The sequence below is a fragment of the Urocitellus parryii genome, chromosome 5, assembly GCF_045843805.1.
Source record: "Urocitellus parryii isolate mUroPar1 chromosome 5, mUroPar1.hap1, whole genome shotgun sequence".
Classification (NCBI taxonomy): Eukaryota; Metazoa; Chordata; class Mammalia; order Rodentia; family Sciuridae; genus Urocitellus; species Urocitellus parryii.
Genome location: NC_135535.1, coordinates 21,503,855 through 21,527,679, shown reverse-complemented (window position 1 = coordinate 21,527,679; position 23,825 = coordinate 21,503,855). Strand labels below are relative to the sequence as shown.

General features: G+C 37.9%; 1 protein-coding gene across 15 annotated transcripts in view; it reads right to left on the bottom strand.

Moving 5' to 3' along the window:
- Anks1b (ankyrin repeat and sterile alpha motif domain containing 1B) overlaps window positions 1-23,825 on the bottom strand; it is a 1,073,357-nt gene that overhangs the window by 339,782 nt on the left and 709,750 nt on the right. The gene's annotated exons all lie outside the window — the stretch shown is intronic.

The following is a 23,825-nucleotide window of genomic DNA, read 5'->3' as shown; positions in this document are numbered from 1 at the left end:
GGTATCTGAAGGTGTAACCTGAAGCATTAAGTTGCAAACATGAAATTCCTTTGATTTGGTATTTTAATTAAACATTTAAGCAAAATTTAGATACAGTTTTCTAAAATATCTGTTTTTTTTTCATACAAAAACAATGGAGTCTCTTCCCTCTCCTCCCTTACCTGTTCCAATTCACTAAATTTAAAAGTGATGTATTGGAAAGACATGTCGTGTTTTATCTAATGACTTTTGTGGCATCATTGCATGCTGCCATATACCCCTGGATATGTTGAGGAGACCAGGAGAAGGGGTAAGAATTCAAAACAAAGTTTCAGAAGCCTGGACTCTTCTATCCCAGCTCTACATTTATTTTTAAAATTTTGTGTACACACTACTTACTTCTAAGAGGAGTTTGGAATAGCTGTGAGACTTTTAGAAAATCACAAATGCTCTGTACATTTATTTTCTCATTTATTAAAGCAAGAAGATTGTTCTACATGGCTTCCAAATTCCCTTCTAACTGACTGAGATTCTATCCTTTCTTGTCCAACCAAAATATTAACAGGGGTACCAGTGGATTGTGGCATTGAATGTATATTAGTAGATCCAATTAACATCTTGGAAAAAAACAGAATATTCAGTTAGGGCTTGAGTCATGATGGACATTTTGAGTTAAAAAAAAAGCTAATCTTAGGAGATGATTAGAGCATAAAATCCATATATTTGATATGTTCTGTAAGAAGAGGTTATTTTTTGAGAAGTGGAATTGCAACTTTCTGCTGAAAGACATCAATCCTCTAGGGCACCGAGACAAGCCCACAGGCAAACTCCCACCTCAGGACACTGAATAACTTGCCTGAAAAATATCATGTTGAGATTGGGTTGCTGAACATGGTGGGGAAAGACTCAAGTAGGAGGGCGCTTGTTCTGGGGACACTCATTGAGATGGCAAACACAATCTGACTCTTAGGGGAATCTCTACTTTATACCATCCCATTCATCCCATCTCATTCAGATACTTTTCCCAATTTCCAGATTTTTTTTTTAAAGTGTGACACCAATAATGCTGATGCTTCCAGATTCTGAAATGATGAAGATGATCTAAAAGGACTATTACCATTTCTCAGCATTCACAAAGAAGAAAACAGTTATGAGTTTCTGGAGGAAGGGACCTTAGAATCAGAAAAAACAAACAGTATATGATGCTTTATTCAGTGGAAACATAAACATATGGTATTCCGTTTAAATACTAAATATCACTCAGAAAGGCTTGTTTTCCAATGGAGAATCATTTTCCTCTGTGAAGGAAATCATTAACAATTCCAGATCAAAAAAGAGTGCCTTAGACACCTGGCTGCTCGAAGAGCCACGAGGTCTTGGAAACAGTAGTTTTGCCTTCCTTGTGTCCTGAAACCTTGAAGACCTGATAATTCCTTGTCTGGGTGCCTTCTAGGTCTCTTAGTCTTTGCTGTGCTTCTATCAGCAGATGGTTGGTAGACTTTATTTTTGGACCATGAATCCTATTTCCCTCCACAGATCATACTTCCTTTTATAAAATGGAACTCTTCATTGCTAAGATAAGGATGAACACAATTTACTTGAAAAGACACTTAAAAAATGTATCATAATAGATACCACTTGTGAACTACATGTTGAAAACTAAAAACTAATATTACCTATGTAGAAATTCTAATTTCTTTAACCAGTTGATTGAATGACCTTGGGTGTGTCACTTAACCTCTTTGAATTGATTTTTCATGCATAAAATGTACATCATACTTTCTTGTCTCATAGGACTAATTATTTTAAAACCACACAGTAGCTACATACTGTGATGGATTCTGAAAATGACTTGTTCAAACTCTAACAATCCATAAATAGCACTGTGACATGCCATATGAAGAGACAGCATCATTAGTGTCCTATCTCAGCTGCATAGTTGGTGAAATTTGGACATAGACCATGAATGGGTTTTCTAAGACTCTGAGTCAGACTATCAAGCAATAGGGAAGGAAGCCTTTATCTAAGAGCTCATTATTTCCTGTTGGGATTTTGTTGTGCACACTTAGAACAAGGTGGGGCCCTTAGCCACACTGACAGCTAATTTGAACCTGTTCGAATGACTCCAGGGATTCCAGTCGATAAACAGGAACTAGCCTGCTCATCTGTACATTCCTCTCAAATTGGTTGAAATAAATCCTCAACACTTGATTTTCTGACCTGGTTTCTCAGCCACTCAGCACCAGCCCGTGGTCTGGCATTATGAGAAATTTTCCAGTCTGTTGGGTGGAAGTAATTCAATCCTGCCACTGTGGTAGAAAGGAGAGAGAGCCCGCATATAGAGACAGGATCTGAGAAAACAAGAAAAGTTCCAAGGCCTGGGAGAAGTGGAGTTATGCAGTAGCAAGTCCGGAGAGCTGGAATGGGAAGTTACCAAGACACAATAAATAAACTATCCCAAAAATGGAGCCACTCTTCAACTGGGAGCTTGGAGGCTGGTTAAACAGGACACAGACGACTCTATGTCTGACTCTTCTGGGCATGGTCAGCTACTGCAGCAGGATGGGACAGATGGGGCCACTTCAGGGCCAGGAAAGGAGGGATGGAATAAGAGCTGAGGAACTGATTGAGTTGCAGTAGTGGAGAAAGGGGTCTGGTCTGAGGGTAAATCCTAGTGTCCATATAGTAGGGTACAGCAGTAGCAGAGCGTAGTCGAAGTGGACTGTTCCAGTAGGTGGCCCAGGATAAAGAAGCGTTGTGTCTGTGTGTAGATGTTGTTCCCCTCTCACGAGGCAGGGGGAGTGTCTGGATCAGGCAATGCTCACGGGCTCCAGACAGAAGGCCATAAGTCTGTTGATGGGTTGTAGGCCTCAGTTATTTATCCCAAAGCAAATCATTGGCTGAAACCTTTGAGAAAAAGAAATGTGTTATGCAGCATGGAGGGTGGGACAAGACTGAGGATCAGGCAGAGACAGGCCTGCCATTGTTATCAGAACTGGGGCAGTGCAATAGGCTAAATTAGAAGCAGGAATGATTTGATCAGCAGCCACAGAGGCCAGCTAGATGACCCAAGGAGTGGCAAAGGGTAGGTATAAGGTAGAGAGAGCGGGAGGCATGCTCAAATTTAGAACCCAAATAGGGAGCAGAGATATTGGAAAGGAGCTTCCCACCATCTCCCACCTTGCTATCAATCTGCACAGAGATTGAAGATCAGTTTAAAACATTTAAGTGATTGTCCATAACTCTTATATAGAAGTAAATAAGGTAACACTCCTGGTTAAATAGGGGAAATGCTATCTAACTGGCACGCATCTTCCTACTGAAGACTCATTATTCATCTCCTCGGCATTGAAAAGCTGTTCAGAATACACTGGGATTTTAAGTAATGACTACATAAAAAATGAAAAGTGTGAAAACCTCAAAACTTATCATTGTTCATGAACAGAATGACTGCTCATCCAGTATTTATTCCTATGTTTATTATTTGAGTAAACCAAAAGTAATGGATTGGTTCCTTCTTTAATTTGAAATTTTATTTATGTTAATTTTGGAGGGACACCATCATCCTTTTTTAATCTTCTGGATAGTTATATCAATTTCAGCAATTCTTTCTCTAGTTCCACCCATGCTTCTTTATGATCTCTGCCATTTGCCACAGTATGATGTGCTTAAACGACACATCAAGGCACACTGGGGACTGCCAATTGCTTAATAACTTTAAAAATAATCCTTAGCAATTCGTTTCTTTTATCTCAACATATAATTTTGCTTTGTGAAACATGAAAGATAAGTCTTATATTTAGGAACCATTTGGTAGGGAGGCTGGTAGAGTAAAATTTAATTGATTTTTTTCCCTTTGCAGCTCTTGAAGAAATAGCATGTGAATCCAGATTAGGTGGCATCATGTATATTTTTGAAAAAGGAATTTTTACTTGCTTAAGCTGAATTCATCCTTATAAGTCAGCCAGCCCTTGATTCCTCCCTTTCTCTTACTCTGAAAGGCAGTTATTACCAGGTCTTATCTATTTTTCTGTTACAGAATCTCTCATTCTTCTGTCCATCCCTACAGCCAGCATCTTTCTCACATTACCTAATAGGCTCTCCTTACTCATCCCCAACAGCACTACCAAAGTCAGAGTATTAATGTGCAAATCTTATGACACTTTGCTTTCCTATCATTTTGTACAGAATTAAGTTCAAACTCATAGGATGTCATTTGAGGTGTGGGTCCTAATTTTTTCCTAACCTCATGTCTTGCCTCTCTTTCTCCCACTCTCGACACCCAAACACTATGCCTATAGCAGCATTCTTGTTTTCTGAACATTTATGCCTCTTGGATCATGTGGCTTTCCCTGCTACAAAATTTTCTGGGTTTCTGTATCTGTGGACCCTTTCAACTCATATTTTAAGGTCTGGTTTCAGAGACCACTTCTGCCATGCTTTCCCTGTCTCCCACAGAGACCTTCATGATGCTCTAGGCATTTGTAGTACATCTGTGCTGAAAACTTCTATATGTATGTGCTTGGAATGATTTGTTTGTGAGCTTATCCCTTCTACTCAGCTTAAAGCTGTGGAAGTAACCCAGTGGCCATTCATTGCTCACTTCTCTTTGCTTCCCCATCTTCTCTCTCAGCCTCCATGGTCCAGTACAATCCCTTAGCTACTATAAATACTCAATGAACACTTGCTAGTTTAAGGAGTGAATGGTTGTATTGTATGAGATTTCTTGAGTCCCATAGGTTTGCTTTTTTAACTTCATGTTTATTAAGGTAAATTTTCACTTCCAGTTGTAACTTCCTGACATTTTTATTCTAGTTTTCAGCCATCTCTACCCTTTGGCCATAAACTGATTGCACAATATATTTGAAAGCCTTACTTCTCAGGTTATGAAAAGTCTGAGGGTCTCAGGCCTTTTGTCAAGCACAAATAAGTTTCCAGAAGGTGTGGATTAAGTGATCTGCTAGTGAAAATGCTCTATGCTTCTCTGGCCTCCTTTATCTCAGTTGTTTTTACATAGCAACTATTCCTATAAAGCTTCCCTCCTAATTTTTAGCTTAAACTTTTCATTAGATACAGGCCATTTCTCCCTGTCTCCTCATCTTCTGAGACTGTAAATTATCCTGTTACTTCATTTGTAATGGGAACATATTTATTTTCTGTGATGATGGCTCCCCTGAGTCTTCCTTTTTCTTAGCTACATAAAGTTAACTTCCTCAGTGGCAAATTAAGGACAGATTACAAGCAGCCTGGGAACCAGGCTCTGTCACCACAGGGGCCGCCTACTCAGCCTCCTTCTGTTCAGCCATCCGAGAGGTGCAGCTGCTAAAGCAGCCCAGCGTCAGGCTGCTCTCCCCCTGCCTCTACCGGTCTCTCGGAGAAAGTTGAGAAGTCCCTTTCTCTACCAGTCCTGGCTGGTGTCTGATCCTGAGTTTTCTAGTCTCTCCTCTTCTCCTCCTCCCCCTACCCCAGCTGCCTACCATCTCCTCCCACACCCAGGCCAGCAGTGACTGCGCTCCAAGACTCCCCCTCCTTTGAGCACTGCCGCTCGGTTTCCATAGCAACAGAAAATGTTGGTGGGAAGCAAAGATGCTGAACTGCAACTAGTGTTGGGGCTGGGAGGAGGAGGTGAAATGTGGGCCTCTCTGGAGGCTGCAGAGTGTGGGGAAGGGGAGAGCCCTGGGGGGAAGCTGAGGAAGAAGAAGCCAGTGAGAGGCCCTCAGAGGAGAGGACCACGAAGCTCAGGAGGAAAGTGCAGGGGCAGGCAGAAATCACTTTGGTTAGAAAAAGAAGCCAGAAGGAAGAAAAAGGAAAGATTTATAAAAAGTGATGGAGAGTTCTATGTATAGTGGTTGATTAAGGGGTTGTGTTAGGTATAAAACTGAGAATAGATGATTTCATTTGGAAGAATGAGTCTTGGAAGGCAAAGGGCATAGTAGCAAAAAAGTGTGTGGGGCAGTTTTGGAGCCTAATAATAATATATGTAGAAGAGAAACAAAAGTAATGCTAATGAACCTGGGCTTACAAATTAGCATCCTACCCATCAGCCATGTGCTCTTTACCATCTCTGAGCCTTAGTTGGCTTCTCTGTTTGCTCATCTATTAAAATGCAATATATCCCTCAGCAAGTTGTGAGTATCAAATTATAAAAAGCACATGAAGTGGACACTCATCATACATGGAAGGTAGTATCTTTTTAACTTTTGTTTGAGGTTGAGAAATGGTATTTCAAAAGGGGCTTGGAGTTGGAAATTTAACTTAAAATACACCAAAACTGCACTGTTATATGCTCTTGTGTTTCAATTTTGTCTCTCTCTTAAGTATATGGTGTCATGATAACATGTGCCTAAGTACAGGGTGTCATAGCAATATTTAGAGCTAGCCCTTCCATCACAAGAACAGGAGGCTTCCCATTCCTTCAAGTGACCTCTCCATGTGTGCTCTCAAAGGAGCCTTCCATGACATTTACACATTTCCTCTTCTAAACAACCACAATAATGTAGGTCTCATAATTTTTTACTTTTCTTCTCTTTCCTTATTCCAAGAAGTTGCTGCAAAAATCATACTCCATGTCCAGAAACATGTTTCTGATAATTTATCAGCATTTTTCAAATGAAAATCTGTGCTACTACTTCCTTCAGGACTTGAAGGCAAGAAAAACTAAAAAGTAGTAGCCTAACTATAGATGCTCAAAAGCCTATTTACTTCAGGCTCTGTCTTTGCTACCTTAGAAAAAGGGCAGCAAATCACTGCAGAGGCCCTATGTTCTCCATTCCTCCTTGTCCTGAAATTGGGACACTAATAGCAATGGTGATAATCAATGTTTGAGCTTGTGGCACTGGGATACCTGATAAGCATAGAGACATCAAGTCGTTTACTAAAGGTAATACAGCTCAGAGGTGTCAGGCTGGGATACAAATCTAGGCATTATGTTCCTTTTAATGTTTACACCATGCCACCTCTCTATAAATGGTGGCTTAAGGATATTGCTACTACTTTTTATAAACAATTGTTTTTCCTTGCTTGGTATTATTTAATGAGTAAAGAAGAAATGTATGACTATATCTGGATTCTATGTCAAGTTGTGTCCTGAGTCCATTGGTCTATCTTTTTCTTCCTGGATTACAGTAAAAAGCTGGGAAAAAGAATGTCATCATCTCACAATAATGAAGATCACAAAATGGAGAAAATCTTTAGAAGTATAAATGATTTCATAAGTTTTCAGAAGAAAGAATAGGGAAACACTGACTAATGCAATAGGGTAGAGGGAGTGTCAGGTTAGGGTGCTTGCAAAGAGCCCCAAACCAATAAATGTTGCCCAAGTTGTTCATCAGATTTCAGTCTAAGAATGAAGGATGGAGGAGGAGACTGAGAAGTGGCACAGAAGATGGGGACAAATTTGAAGGTTTGTAAATGCAGTAGTTTCATTCCTACTCCCAATACCTCTGCAACCCTTTCTCTCTCTCTCTCTCTCTCTGTCTCTCTCTCACACACACACACACACACACACACACACGCACACACACACACACACATACACACACACACACACACCCCACACACACAGCAGACATTTAACCTCCACCCTTAGTTCAAAAATAAAATGGAAGCTTATTCTCTACAAAGATATTTTTAAAAAATTTCTGGGGAGATCCACAGCATCAGGATAATAGCAACTGGGACACTGCTCATGGGAACACCCTGCTCACTATGACATGAAGCCTGGAAGTTAAAAACAAAAACAAACAAACAAACAAAAACAACAAGAATATGTACATAGAGCTTCTGGTTCTCTTTTCCATCACCTATTTCTGAAATATGAACAGAAAGCACACACTACCAGTCACCGGAGAATGTCTTGCAGCACAACTGAGAAAGACCAAGTTAAAAACAAAATGCAATAGAAAAACTAACTAGACACTATTCCAAGAAGTTCAAAGTATAAACAAATCACTTCTAATTAATACACTTGACAGGTTCAAAGCAATATTACATATGAGGAAAAGGAAAAAGTATCATGAAAAACAAATAGAGAAGAGCTTTGTTAAATTAAAAATCTTATTGCTCAAACTTTTAAAAAAATCAATTTGAAGTTTGAAAGCAATCTCCTAATATATGAGAAAAAAATAAGAAGAGATGGCAAATGTGAGCTAAAAGCTAAGAAACATTGAGGAATGATTGAGGAAGTCCAAAATCTGGTTAGTAAGAGTTCATTAAAAGAGAGAGAGAGAGAGAGAGAGAGAGAGAGAGAGAGAGAGAGAGAGAAAGGGAGAAAGAGAGAAGGGTCATAGTAATGATCAAATAAATAATGTAAGAGAATTTATTTCTCAAAATGTATCTTTATGTTTAAAGTGTCTAAGTGCAAAACAGAGTGAAAGACACCAACTTTGTCACATCTTAGTGGAGAACAGTGTCAAGACATGGAGGATAAAGAGAAGATTGAGAAACTTCCAGAAAAGGGAAAAGGTCACCTATATAGGAACCAATGTCAGACTTTCCATCTGCCGCATCCAACATGACAATACAAAGGAAAAGCCTTCCAAGCTCTGAGAAAAATTAGATTCATCTTGGAATCACATACCAAATCACCGTATTAACCAAGAAAAGAATGTAGGCACTTATAGATTCACAAGGACTTAGGAATTCACCTCTTATGTATTTTTCAGCTTTTTTCTTTTCTTTTTTTTTTTAAAGTAATTTGAGTATGTGCTCCAGAAATATGAGAAATAAAATAAGGAGAAAGGAAAAACATCAAAAAACAGTGAATATGATTCAGAAATATAATGCAATGAAGAGAGTTCCAGAATGACATGTATGGTAATCTCAGAGAAATCCAGCCAGGGACAGGATACCTGAGGGGAAACTGTGGTACTGTAAGGATAAAGTAGAAGTAGAAAATATAAATAAAGGAAAAGTAATCAGAAATAGGAAGAATTAAACAATTATTAAGAGCAATAAAATAATTATTAAGAGTAATAAAAGGTGTGGGGGGACATGGCTCATGATACTGTAGCCCAGTGGTAGAGAACTCCTCTAGCAAACATAAGGCCCTGGATTCAACCCCCAACATTGCAAAAAAATAATAATGAACTAAAAATAAATAAGAGGTGAGTTTTAGGATAACTCTCATGTTTCCAGCTTGGATAACAGTGTGAATGGCTGGGACCATCATCACCCCTGCGTGGTCTCATGGGGGATCTACGTACGATAAGGATTGCCACACCTCCTGAGTGGCACGGAGGCAGGAGGGAAAACACTGGATTTTTGCATCTTCCACTGCAAGCATGGACGATGAGGACTTCAGCACCACAGAGCACAGTTTTCCTTGTGCTTCTGCCTACATTTGGATTTCTGGTATTATGGATAGGCAATGACAGGAGAAGCCAATACTGAAGGCATTAGAATTTCATGCTTAACTCTCCACTGGAGTCAAGGCTAAACTGACATAAAACACACAAAGAAGTGATATTTCATAGAACCTGAGTTTGTTGGCTAAGATTCAGTTTGTAACAATATTGCCGATACAGGCAGTTAGAAGACAGAAGAAATGATGAGGGCAATGAGGCCAATCCTTATCTCAGGTCAGGATGTGAGTAAATACCATCTATGTCATGTGGGGACAGCCATCAGAAGGGCTCAGTCCAGAAATGTTTAAGGCATTTGCTTCTGGAGAGTGGGGTCAGAAGTGGAAGAAGAATGCAGAGACATATTTAAATTTTATTTGTTTTGATTTTTTTAAAAATTGCATACTTATTTCTTCAATTATTTATCGTTTTTGTAAGTGTGCTTTCTTCTATCAACCTCCCTCTCTGAGTTTCCTCACTTTGGTTAGCTGTTTAGATTGTGTTTGGTATTACATTGTTCTATGTAAACCACCTTTTTGGAAGAGGGTCAAGTTTTAAATGAAACAATTAACCAGTCATAATTCACTCATTCCTCTGCCAGGCCCCTTCATCATCATTCTTTTTCCAACAGGGCTCTTGAGGACACAAGGGAGACAGACCCTATTTAATGCTGTCATTGTCTTGGTTGTGGGGTAACAGGAAACAGAGGAGCTTTAATTTTTAGCACCTAGGCTTTGGCTCTGAAGATTGCTATTGAAATGGTCAGCTCTGATTACAGCTTCTAAAAGGAACTGTTTTCTCTGTGCTAGAGAATTGTCTCCTGAATTAGTATCAATAAAACGCTTTCTAAGAGGATCTCTGACACCAGAAGTCCCCACTGAAGCCAGTGTAATTACCATCCCTAGACTCTCAGCCTTGTCAGGTAGCACAGATAATCACATACAGCCGTGAGCTGATGATTAGCCAGTCAGTCAACTGACATTGAGCGCTCCCCTAGGAGGTTCTGCAGAGGTGACGAGAGGAGAGAAGACCCTTTAATGTCCTTTCCCCAAGGTACTTCAAACTAAAAGGAGCTGAGGGTATGGAGGGGGAAGGACCAGCAGAGAGCACACTCTATCACACACACTATCAACAGATAGATATAAACAAACATCCATTCTCAGTTACACAGAGAGGCCTGTGGAGATCCAAGTTGGAGTGGAATAAAAACAGACTCTTCCCCATCTGGCCTATGGTGATCCCTTTAGTTTTAAGTATTACTTTCTTTCACCTTTGCCTCCTACACACCAACTGGATCAGCTACTGGATACCCCTGTGCACCATTCCTTTTTTGTGCATCTCCATGCTAAATTCATGCTCTTGAGCTTGCCTGTGAGGCTGCCCCTGTCACTCAGTGCTTGTCAGCATGTGTATCTTTCCAATCTATCAAGAGTTCTTGTAAACCTGACCTCTTCTATGGAGCATTGCTTGAGTCACTCAATTATAGTTCCAGTCAGTTATAGTACTGAAGGATTTATTTGTTTTCGTGTCTGCTTCTCCAGTAGATAGTGAGTTTTGTGGGAGGAGAGACCTGGTATGTCACCATTCTAAAATAATTACAATAGTTAATATATGTAAAACACTTACAATAATAGTACCTGGATAGAAACATGATAAAAGTTTTCTTCTTCATCATTGTCATCATCAATCTTTGTATTTAGGAGCCCAGCATATTGTCAGGCTTGTGAAAGTGACCACAAGGCAAATATTTCTTCATTTGAATTCCTAGAACATTTCAGGCTGAGTTCTATTGCTGAGGAGGTTTTAGAGGTGTCTTGGCAGTGGTCCTAGCTGCAGAGTAAAAGTAAGGGAGTTGCTTTAGCTATTGGTAACAGGGGGCAGTAAATGTCTTTGAAGAATCAGAGGCTCTAGCAGGCAAATAGATATAATTTTGGAGGATATTCCAGATAATACGAAGTGATTGAAAACAGATTTGCTCTTGGCTTGAGACAGTGTTCTAGCCCTAAGGAAGATGGGCTTATTCAGAGAAACGCCTAATGTAACTCCAGTAACTTCATTTTCTTTAGCATCGTCTAGAAATAGATGGTTAATCAGCCTCAGACAGATGTTTCCTTGCTCATCCTCCTTTGCTGTCTGTATGTGTGAAGTGCATGTGTGTGCTGCCATCTGGATGAGCCGATCTGGGCACAGTGATGGGTCATTAAGCTGTCTTCCCATATGGTGCATGTGTAGTGTCTGAGCCACGATCTTGCAAGGTAGAGAACATTTTCATTCACAGAAGCATGACATGATCCCTAGGAGTGTTGCCAGACCATTATCTCCTTTGCTTTTCAAACACTACCTGCATTTTGACATCTCACCACTTTTGCTTACGATTTCATTTAATCTTGGGTCATCCACGCCATTCTTTATGTACTGTCTACATAAATACTTCTCAAACTCACTTCCTCCAGACAGTCTTCTCTGATTACTCTAGTGAACGGACCTGTTTTCTTTCTCAATCAAAATCACGCAAAGATACATAACATTCACTTCTTCTACCATTACATTCTATGCTGTGAAAACACACTATTGACTTTTATTATTATTTGAATGTGTATTGCTAGTTAAGCTGTTAAGTATGCTAGTCTTAGCTCCCTGAGTAGATGATAGGATCCTTAAGCAAATCCTGTATTATGCTTCTCTGTAGTCCCTATTAAAATTAGCACAGCTAGATGAGGATAGTATGCGCTCAATTCATTCCCTCAGGAATGAATGAAGAAATCTCCAAAGAATCCATTCAAAATGATTTAGCTAAGAACCCCTTTACAAAGGTTTATCTACTTTATACTTCAGATTGCTAGCACATGTTACAGGATAAAAGATACAGGTTTGAAACACATAGATTCATATTTTAAAATGCTGTAACATTAATATGCTTCATAGTTTTAATGCAAGTTTAGGTTAGTAATCCTTCAGGACAAAACTACTAGACTCCTGAGTCTTCAAATTATCATAATTTGATCAACTCTGGTTAAAGGAACATTTTATAACAAGTGAGTGTCCCTGAGTGTGTTTCTTAAGGAGAGCACTAAATGCAAACTACTTCTGTAGAAGTCCCACAGTACTCAGTCAGTCACATATAGTACCACAGGGCCATAAACCAGAGTGGCTCAGTTCTTCAAGTATACATATGTATAGTAAATATAATGAGGTCTGTGGTGTGTACGAGCGAATTAAAGTGACATAACTTTCCAACACCCTATGGAGTTATAATTGATACATGGTTACTGAGATAGGTTAAGTATATTTTGGTGTTCCTAAATAATTCATGTAAGCTTTTTCCTTGTATCAAATGTCTTATGCAGGCAAGAGCCATGAAGCCTTGTGGCAGTTTCTATGTCTCACTGCACTCCTGTCCTGGTTAGTGAGTAATTCTAAAGTGGTTTGCCAGATAAACAGAACAGGCACTCTTGTCCCCATTATGATTCATTGCTTACTGAAAGCACACAGCTAGCTTTAATCAAATTCTTAACACCACCTTGTGAACTAGATGGTACTATTTCCAATTTGCACATGGGAAACTGATGTTCACAAAGGTTAAGTGACCAGCTCAGGCTCCCACCCAGTAAGTGAAGAAACCAGATTATGAAAAGCAAAGAAACCAGACTATGAAAAGCAATTCTGTGTCTTAAAGTGCCACTGTCTTTCCAACTTTTATTGAGGATGACTGTCTTTTCTACACAGAGCCTAATGATTACAAACCTCAAACAAGCCTGTGACATGGTCCTATGATGCTAATCCATTCTCTTAGTAAATGCTCTTTCTCATTTTCTAAGATGGTTTTTCCATATCTTATATATCCTTGAATCTTCCACATCCTTGTCTCATATAACTCACGGGAATACAGAAAACATTAAAGGAAATAGAGTTCTATATTCTCACCACTTTACATACAAATCAGTACCATATTCTCTATTTCTCTTCTGTTACAATAGGGATGTCCCTATTAGAGACTAATCCCACCACTTGTTTCTGGATCTCAGTCCCTCTCATGTTTATTCTTTTAGTGGATTCCCCTTTTTTTTTCTGAATATTAATACTTTTCTTTCTACCCAAACTTTCCTTTCAGTGCCCAAACATGACTCGAGTCTTTCCTATTAAAAAAAAATCTTCCCTTTGACTTCCAAATTACTTGTTAGCTACTCACTCATTTCTGTGCTTCCATAGTCAGGAATATTTCGTTCAAGAATTTTTCACCATGTATTGTATCCAATGCAAAATGGCTTCTGTAGCTCTTATTTCTTGTCAGGGTCTCCAGTGGCCTTTATGTTGCCAAAACCAATGGTTACCTTTCTAGTCACATCTCACTTTTTTTTTTCATTAGCATTCTACCCAACTGATAACTTTCTCATGGAATAAGTTCTAGGGGAAAGATAGTTTTGCTTTTAGACATGGAGTTTGAGGGGTCAGTAGTATATGAGGTAGAAAACTTTGTGGGCTATTGATGAAGTCACCTGAGGTGAATGTAAGGTGAGAAGAGGGTCAAGCGCTAACCTCTAGCAGAATGTTAACCTCAGGCAGAAGCCCAGAGGCTACAAAGGAAACAGAGCAGGGCAGCACTGGGATGGGGATGCCCAGGTGACGACAGCTCAGTGGGGAGCAGTGGACAAAGAATAAAAACCCTATACAGATCAGGCATATAAGGCCTGGGAAGTGTGTATTGTATTTGGCAATTAGGAGTTCGCTGCTCACTGTTTATAAATGACTCCAGGATAATGACAGAGGCTGATGTTTTCAAGGCCTGACTATATTATGCTGAAGGGCAACCAGCAAGTACAGGCATTTCTTTTGAGAAGTTTGGTTATGAAGGTAAAAAGGGTTAAGTGGGTAGAGTCTAGTGCAGACAGAATTGAGGGAGGGTTTTTGAAAAAAAATAGGCTATATCTGAGCTTGCTGAGATATTGTCAAGAAGAAAGCTTACTTAGTGTCAAACTATTTATGCTAGAACTCAACATAAAATCTACTTCTTCTATTTCTCAAATTGAGATAATGTATGAGTTTTTAAAACTGCAAAATACAGTAAGAATTTAATATAGTATTCTTCTTTCCATTGTACCATAATTACTTATCAGAAATTCAATGGATTGTATTTTTGAATATATAACCAACCCTCACCCACTCTTCCAAAAAGAATCTCCTTATTATTTATTCAGCAGTTCTTAAATGGTTGAATTGGTCTGAATAATCTTTTGCAACTTCCTTTTAAAGATTGAGGGATTTCTGGAGTAGATATTTGCCAGACTGAATGTTCCTGTTAATTTGTTCTGGGGTAGTGGATAACTGGATGGGCAGCTCCCTCTTTTACAAGATTACTCCTCTCTGATAAAAGAATGTGTGATATAACTTCTGCCAAATAAACTTGAGATACTTTAGTTTCTAGGCCTTGAATTTCAAGGTTTCCAAAACTCTAAAAAAATAAAACTAATTCTTCTTTCTAGCCATCTAAACAGTCTTTGGTTTACAAATACAAAATGTTCCACAATGCTTTATGTATGAATCCTAATCATCTTTGCTCAAGCTGAGAGAAGGTAAGAGTATGACAACATGAAATTTAATTCTATGGAATTGAGGAGCACAAATAATAACCTGATGCTCAGAGACCTATACTAATCACTTATTTTATTTTTCTCTCCTCCTATATGACTCTGTAATTCATAAGTAGAGACATAAAGATTCTTGTTTCTCAATACTGTTGTAGGTCAGGTGCTCTTGGATAGTTCTCAATGTCTGAGAACTGCAAGATATATACAAACCAATATGGGTTGTCTGGGATGAGGTCAGGGAGATGCTCTTCAGTGTTGTCACTACATCTCTGAAGCCTGAGTGTTTTTATGATAAGTATTTGTAGCTATTTATCAGGACAACTCATTATACCTCAGGAAGAATTATTTCTGAAAGACAAATCATGTCTTTCATGAACATTGCTGCATTTAGATGCACTGTCACCTACATGCATGAAATTACTCCACTCAGAAGGTGTCACAGTCTGAGAACAAACTTGACCTGGAAGTTCATCTGTATTTTTATAACCCTGTATACGGTGGGAAGCATTTTATCTGGATTACCCTATCTCTGTACATGGCAAATTGCTCTCTCACCTCTCTCAATGCTTCTCTGAATCATCATCTCCCCAAGAACAAGGAATGCTTATGTTACTGTTGTTTGCCCAGACTAATGCCTTTCTCAGCTCACCCAGACATTCTGCTCTAGCTGGAAGCTTTCCTGTTGGACTCACATTGACCTGGATTTGACTCTTGAGTGCTTTGGATCAGATAGTTAGCATCTCCATTACTAAATTTTGTCATTTGTAAAACTGGGATAATACTACATACTTTGTAATATTTGTGGTGGGGGGAAAGATAATATATGCAAAAGTAAGTGATGGTTATATTATTAGGTCAGTTATATTTTCTTTCTATAAAATATTACTACCTAATCATCTATTTCTTGGGAGTCTTCTATCAGATTGTTGTCAAATGTAAGGATGTCAAACAAATGAATATTTCTTGAAATACATTTATTTAGGGATAAGTAGAGGCTGGGCTGGATAGGTAGAAAGTTCTCTGTTCTGGTTTTGCTGCTTCTCATATTAACTAGCAGTATGATATTGTATAGTACCCATATACTGAAAAATATAAGTTAGTAGAAAGATTACACTTATCATTGATAAAAGAGTACTATTAGATTTTTTAGGCATTTGAAATCTCATATAAATCTCAAGTAGATAGATTTTAATTCAATTTAGCAAGCATTTATTTGAATGACCATTATTTCTGCTTGGCCTACTGAGGGATAATAAAGGATACATACATACATGTATCTATTGAGGACTGTTTGAGTCAAATTGTGTCACCCTAAATTTATATGTTAAAGTCCTAACTTGAGAAATTCAGCATGGGACCTTATTTGGAAACAGGGTCTTTACAGAAATAATTATGTTAAAGTCATTAGGAAAGGCCCTGATCCAATGTGATTGGTGTCCTTATAAGATGAAAAAATTTGGGCACAAACATACAAACAGAAAGACAGTATTGAAACACAGTGAGATGATGGCCATCTCTAAGGAGACAGACCCAGAACAGATCCTTCCCTTATAGACCTCAGAGGAACCAGCCCTTCTAATGCTTTGATTTTAGACTTCTCGATTCCAGAACTGTGAGACCATCATGGACAAAAGTGAAGGTCCATATTTACTTGGTGATTAGGTTTCTGTCTTGGTTAAAGTAGAGGTCTTCTCAAGAAGCAGTATGGGGGGATGGGAAGGTAATAAGCAGTAAGATAAAGAAATCCTTTAATGGGTTAGAAGAATCATAAACTAGGGGTGTTTCAAAGAAGAGCCAGAGCTTGGTATCTGCAATATAGCAGTGGCTCTTGGGAAACATTTGCTGAACAAATGAAGGGAGACAGGATGAAACTGTGTGATTTTACTGGATTGAGTAAGGACATTTCAAAAGGTCAGAGAAGTTTGGTTTTGTAATTCTGACTCTGTTGGAAGTTTCTTTTTTCAACCTTGTTGAGTTCCATTCCATTCATTTATAAATAGAGACAAAAATATTTCCTGATAGATTGATGGTGAGAATTACATGAAATAATTTATATGAAACTATATAGAACTTAAAAATTCCATTCAATCAATATTTATTGGTAGGCTACTAGATGCTAGGCACTGTGCTAGACTTCAGGAATACAAAGATAAACAAGATTCAAGCTTTTTCTCTCTAAGAAACTCACTTTCTAGGGTAGAAGCAGATATCTGACAGATAAAACAACTGCAATGCAATACAATAAGGGCTGGAAAGGACTAAGAACAGGATGCTATGGGTGCAAAGAGATGGGGCAGAATGCCAGCCAAATGGCTGGATGTATTAAAGAATGTCTCCTGGAGGAGGTGATGCTTAAGCCGATTGATGAACAGTAGTTAGGTGAAGAAGGAAGAGAAAGGAATTCCATACAGAGGGAACATCAGACTTCCTTTGCAGCTGTGTTTTTCTAGTTCCTAAGCCTGTGCTGAAAATGTATTCCAAGCTGCTTAGTTAAAGCAAAAACACCCTGCTTGGCTCTTGTCAGACTCCTGAAGGTCGAATCTTGCTCTGAACATCCTCAGCTACTAGCTGGGTTATCTTGAAAACAAATAAGCTTTCAGGAACCCTTTGAGCAGGTATAGCCATCTACCTGGTTGCCTCATTCTCTTTCTCCTGCCTTCTTTACTTTCTTCCTATCTTTCTTCCTCCTTTTATTACACATTTTCTGTGTTTACACATATAAACTATGTGCTAGATCTGGAGATACAGAGGATCAAAGTACATTTCTAATTTTTGAGGAGTTCAAGATCCAGAGCAGGGTGAATAAACTATATGGCCCATTGACCTAATCAGTCTGTGTTCTTTAAAGTTTTATTAGAACACAATCGCAGCCATTCAATTTACATATTATCTGTGACTGTTTTATGCTACAACACCAGAACTGAAGGGGTAGAACAGAGACTATGGAGTTTGAAAAGTCTAAATTATTTACTAAGTGGCCTTTACAGAGAAAGTTTGCCAACCCTGTTTTAATGTTTATGTATGCCAGAGATAGTAGGGACAGACAGACAAGAATACAGGTGATATAATCCAATAATGTATGTTTTAAGAAAGTATACTACAGAAGAAGGGATCCTAATCCATACTTGGAAGGTCAGAAAAGAACTGACAGCTAGAAGTGACAACTAAGGGATAAAGGATAAAAAGCAGTTAAGTGGGGAAAAGGATGATTCTTGGCAGAGAGAATAGAAAGTGCAAAAGCCAGGCAATGGAAGGGAAGTATGCAGTTCCCTACTGCAAAGAGAGGAAATGAGGAGAAAAGGTTGAAGAATTAGCTGGGGCCATGCCACAAGGGTTTCTAAATATGAAAGCCAAGCTATGGATTTTGGAAATGTCTTACCATCTCCCACAGGCAGTTGAGAACCTCTGAAGGATCTTAAGCAGAGTAGTGCAAAAGTCAGTGTGTGCTTTAGAAGATCACTTTGGCTGCTGTAACAGTTAACATTTGTTGTACATTTATTCCATGCCAGGTCTGTGCCAAATGCTTGGATGCATACATGCAAATGAAAATGTTTACTGAGTACTTGAACAGCACTGGAAACCAGGTAGAAAGAGGTGAAACAAAGAGAACTAATATGGATCTCAGAGAACCAACAATCTCCCTGAGGATGGAAGGGCGGTGTGCCACCAACGTTTACACATGGAAGATTAAAACAGAGTGATGGGAAAGGGCAGTGTAGTGCCATGGAACCCAAATGGGGAGTAAATAACAGTAAGGAATGCAGAGAGAAAATCAGATACTGTGAAGAGGGCAAACAAATGAAGTGAGGAAAAAAAAATTGGGTGGGGATTTGCCAAGAAACAGATCACAGCTGACTTAAAAGAGAACAATTTTAGCAGAAAAATTGGGAAGCAGGCTGGATTATAAAGAAGGTAAAGAGGTGACTGGAAGTGAGAAAATGGAGGTCACTGCCATTGAACACTTGCTTGAGCAATATCTCCTTTTAAAGAAGAAAAGAAATATGATTTTGGCTGGATTTCTTAAAATAAACCCATAATTCGGCAGTTTTAGTAAGTTTTCTGACTCATGAGGTAAATTCTTCATCCCAAATATCTGGTCATTTGAAGCAATACTGGAGATCAAATTATGCAAATATGCTGCATGACTAAATTAAAGGCCAATTCATGTGAGCATTAGTTAGTAATGGGAGTTATATTACTGCATTATTAGAAAATGGGGCAGTGTATTTTAATGCTTAAAAATGTAATCAGAGTAACTTCCAGATGGAAGAAAAGGCTCTTTTCTATCACGATTAAAATTGTGGCTAATGTGTTCTCTGAAAGCCATTCTTCCAACATGGCCATTCCTGCACATGACCTCATTTCCAACTTTCTGCTGCACAATCAGTATCCTTCCAAGGCTAATGGGATACACAAGAACAATTAATAGCTCTGCCAGCACCAGTATTGTACCCTGCATCTTTAAAGAGCTCAAAATATTAAATAACTACCCCAAAGAATATTTCTCCTAGAACCCTGATTAGATTGGTTTTTACCAATGAGTACCTTGAATCATAAAGAAGAAAAACTATACAAATGGGAAGTCTTACTTTAGTTCTCTCTCACACCATTGCCAGACTTTTGTTATCTATTATGATTGTAATTAAGCTGCAGTCCAGATAAAGAATGATTCCCTTTTGGCACCGATTTTTAGATAGCGACAGATTTTAAATGCCAGTAGTTGAAAAAATTATATACACCTCCCCTACCCGCACCCCCACTCCCTACCAAAACTGGGTTTGTAACTACTGGCCTAATGAGTTTTTAAAATTATACCTGCACTTGCAATGTAAGGCCACCCACTCAACTCAAAGTCTAGGCAGTTTCAGATATAGGAAGGGACAGGAATGAGACAGGTATTTTTCTCTTATACCTTCCAATCTCAATAATTCCATGAGAATTTCCTAAGCAATATTTGAATAAGAAATCATCAGGCAGTTATTAGTTTTATCTTTTAGGAACAATATATATTTCTAATTCACAAGCTTAACTTGTTACTTGGATCCCAACATGATTCTAAGATACTTAAAAGGTCATTTTATCAGGCCAAAGTTATATGAAAGTGGAAAAGAGATGTAAGTCCATGAGTATGTAAAATGCACCACAGAAATGGGGGTGGGGTCAATTAAATTTGTGTTGTAAGCTCAATCTTGCTGAAATCTTTTGTTCAGATGAATGACTACTATGAGCTCTGGGGCTTCACTTCACTATCTAATAGGCACTACTCACTTTGACCTCCAGCGAGTCCTTTGTGAAAGCTCTCCACCCAAGTGTACAAAATGCCAGTTCATGTAAGGATGTCAGTATTATTTTCATGTCTAACTCCATAAAGGCTGCATTTTGAACATTTTAATAATGGTTAAATTAGCCAAAATGAACAGAAGATGCTTCCTCTGTTTTGGTCAGAGTTTACAAATATAACTGTCAGCTAGTTATGGTAAGGTCATGAGTCAGTCCTCCTCCAAGTAATATAATTTTCTTTACTGTCTTCAGACTATAAATCTACTATAACACTGCTAAATTTTGGTGCCTATATTTTTTTCTTTACTTTATGCTATGGCAGATCTTGTTCTGTTAACTACTATAATTTGTTGCTGGAAAAACAATTACTAGTAAGTACCCATGATGGAAAGACAAAGGACCAATATCCCTGAGATATAGTGTGTATGTGTGTGCATGCACATGCACAAGTGTGTGTGTTTATGAATGAAGGAATGTGTGTGATGTGAATGCAAACATTATGATAGGTCTGAGGGCAATACTATCTTTCTTGAGAACAAAAGGTCATGTCTTGTTCACTGTTACATTCCTAGTACTTAACACAGTATCTGGCACAGAAAATGTTTAAAGACAATTTGTTGCATGAATTAGAGAAGGGTACATGTTCCCATTGGTAAAACAAGGTTACTAGTTTAAAAATGAGACTGGAGGTCCATCCATAACAATCTTTTGTGCATTTGGTTTTTGGGGGATGATTTCTATATTATACACAGCATTATTCTAGGAGTTGTGTGTAAACCAAGGGAAGTGAACACGTAAAACATGGACTTGAGGAGCTTCTAGTTTAGTTGGGGAGACAAGATATAAACCACTAAAAACTTAATTCTAGAGAGAGAATAATGGCATGCCAAATGTAATTTTTCATACCATATGTAACCATGATATGAATTCAGAGGGGGAAAAAAGGCTACTATGGACTGGAGTTGTTAAAGAAAAGCTCTGTAAACAAGGCAGGAAATGGGTTAGACCTTTGGAATAAAAGACAGAGGAAGGAAAGAAAACAGCAGTCTGTGAAGTGTGGGGAGAGAATCCAAGGGTAAAGTCATAGGGACAAGGAGAGATGGTTTGAGACTTAAAACTAGGGAAGAAGTCATTAGACTTAGGAAAAGAAAGATGGTAGTAGAAATAAACCTAATAAGGAAATAGAAGCATGTGCATTCTGTGTAATACTCACTTTATACCTAAACTTCTGGGTGGAAAAAAATAACACTGAAACAGACACACTGTGTATGTTGCAAATTTGGGGTAAAGGAATGAGGTGTCAGATGACCCCAGTGGCACTTCTAGGGCTAGTGAGTAGCAGAAGAAGTGCGTAAGCAGGAGGGAGGAGATGAAGTATGACTTCAGAGGGAGGAACAAGCAGAGAGGGACCTAGGGAAGACTTCAGGATTCTGTTGTGATAGGACTTTTTATTTTAACACATGTGTGACCTTACCAAAGTCTTAGGCAACCTGAGGTAATTTTGTAGCTATTCTTTGATTGTACCAATTTTATTTATTTGCTATTTTGAAGGATACAAAGGGTCCAATTTGTGTGCACAACTATTCTACAAAACAGAAGGAAATGCATAAAGAAAAAGTTTGGTATTTTAACTTGAAGATATAGAAAAACATTTCACATATCTTTAAAATCAAGGATAAGTATCAAGAGCCTGAAGGAGAAGCAACAATTGACAGGTATTTAAAAGCAAGTGCAGTGGATGGGAGTTCCTCTAACCATATCTAGGAATTGATAAAAGTAATCTCTATTAAAATTAATCATAGCCATGCAGACAAATTATCCATATATTGTGTTTATATATGAGAGTATATAGAATAGATTTAGCAAAAAAAATGTTTAAAGCTTTCAATAAATACTTTAAAGTTACTCATATGGATCCTTTAAATTCACATTAATGGAATATTGATTAAATGAAAAGTTAACTCCTGGGATGTTTCCTAAATAAAGCATGTCTATGCATGGATGTACTATGATGTTTCCACCAACATTAATTATACCCTCTTGATGTCTACTGTCTTGTTCTAAAAAACTAAGACCGGCACTACATCATAGTTAACAGAAGCGTGGTGCTTGTTGCTTAGGCAACAGGATGAATAAATGCAGGTCAGAATGTGCTTCAAGAAAAACAAAAGCTAGAATATGATACCAAGTGAAAACTAGCAAGTCTAAAAAAGATTTTTCACCACATAATTGAAATCTGCTTCTTAAAGTGGGCCAATCATATTAGTGTACTTTAAGTTCATAACTAAATAAATTAGGTTATGGAGATCAATAAATGATTTTTATAAAGGTAAAAATTCACTTCTTGTTCTAGTAGCAAATAGATGGTGTATAACAGCATGTAAAGCAGCAACTGATGACACCATTTTATGAATGCTTCATTTTCAAAATGAATTAACTCCTCTACATGATAACTCAAAAGTTTTTTTAAAATTCTGTATCATAAAGAAAGTATTTGGCTCACATGAATTAATAATGTGTTCTTATTTTCTGAAAAATTATATTTAATACTTGGAATTAAACAAGTAAAGAAAATAATCTATGATTAGACCTTGATTTTGCTGCACATGTCCAGGATCTTCACCTTCCAGATACATTTGTAGTGCTTGTATATAATTTATTTATGAATGTATTTTATGATCTCTCCCCAAATTCTTATTTAAAACCTGTGTGATTAACCTTTCAGTCAGAGGCTTTTAAAAAGGGATTATATTTGTTCATATTATTTAACATTCAGAGGAAAATCAAGCTGAAATCAAGTATCCCAGTATGGCCAAATGTCCGAGAGTATTCAAAAACCTGAGGTCTCATGAGACCTGAGTTCTCATGGACCACAATAAATTTGGACAAGGGTCTGAGGGATGGGAATGAGAAAGCTCCATTTCAAATAGAGACAGGGAGAAAGAATAAAGATGTTGAAATGTACACTAAACATAATAATGATGAAATAACTTATTCTGTTTGATAGTTCCTCTACTTCTTAATTCCATTTAATGGAATTAAACTTAGGGTCCTAAGTTTGTTTAAATCTCAGTGTCCTAAGACTTTCACAGCATTTGAAGAACTTTCCCTCTTAAAATAAAATATCTAGCTAGTAAAAGTACTTGATAAATTCAAGAAAAATAACAGTAGCTGCATCTCTAATTATTTTTTAAAAACAACAAAACACTCATTAAATGTTATATGTACATAATTTCTTAAAATCATGACTTACTAAATTTATGGCTCCCCCCCCCCCCCCGCAAAGTTTACAAGCAAACACATTTTTGGGAAAGGAGCAGAAGTCCAAGAATTTTAATAATCTTCCAATCTACATAGTCAAGCCCAGCTTGGAGAAAAAAATAATATCACATGAAAATAAAAAGATCTGACTAGCTCTAAGTATTTTTACGATCAGTTCTGGTATTAGCAAGCTGCAGGTGTCAGCCCCAGCATTTTATTTAAGAACAACTATTAATTATTTCTACAAGTAATTTGTGTGCTACATGCCCATGTTATATAGGTCTCTCTAAATTTAGGGAACAGTGATATGTGTGGTGGGAGCTTAAAAGCAAGGAAAGGCAATAAGGGCTGTGACGTAGCTTTACAAGAGGAACTGATG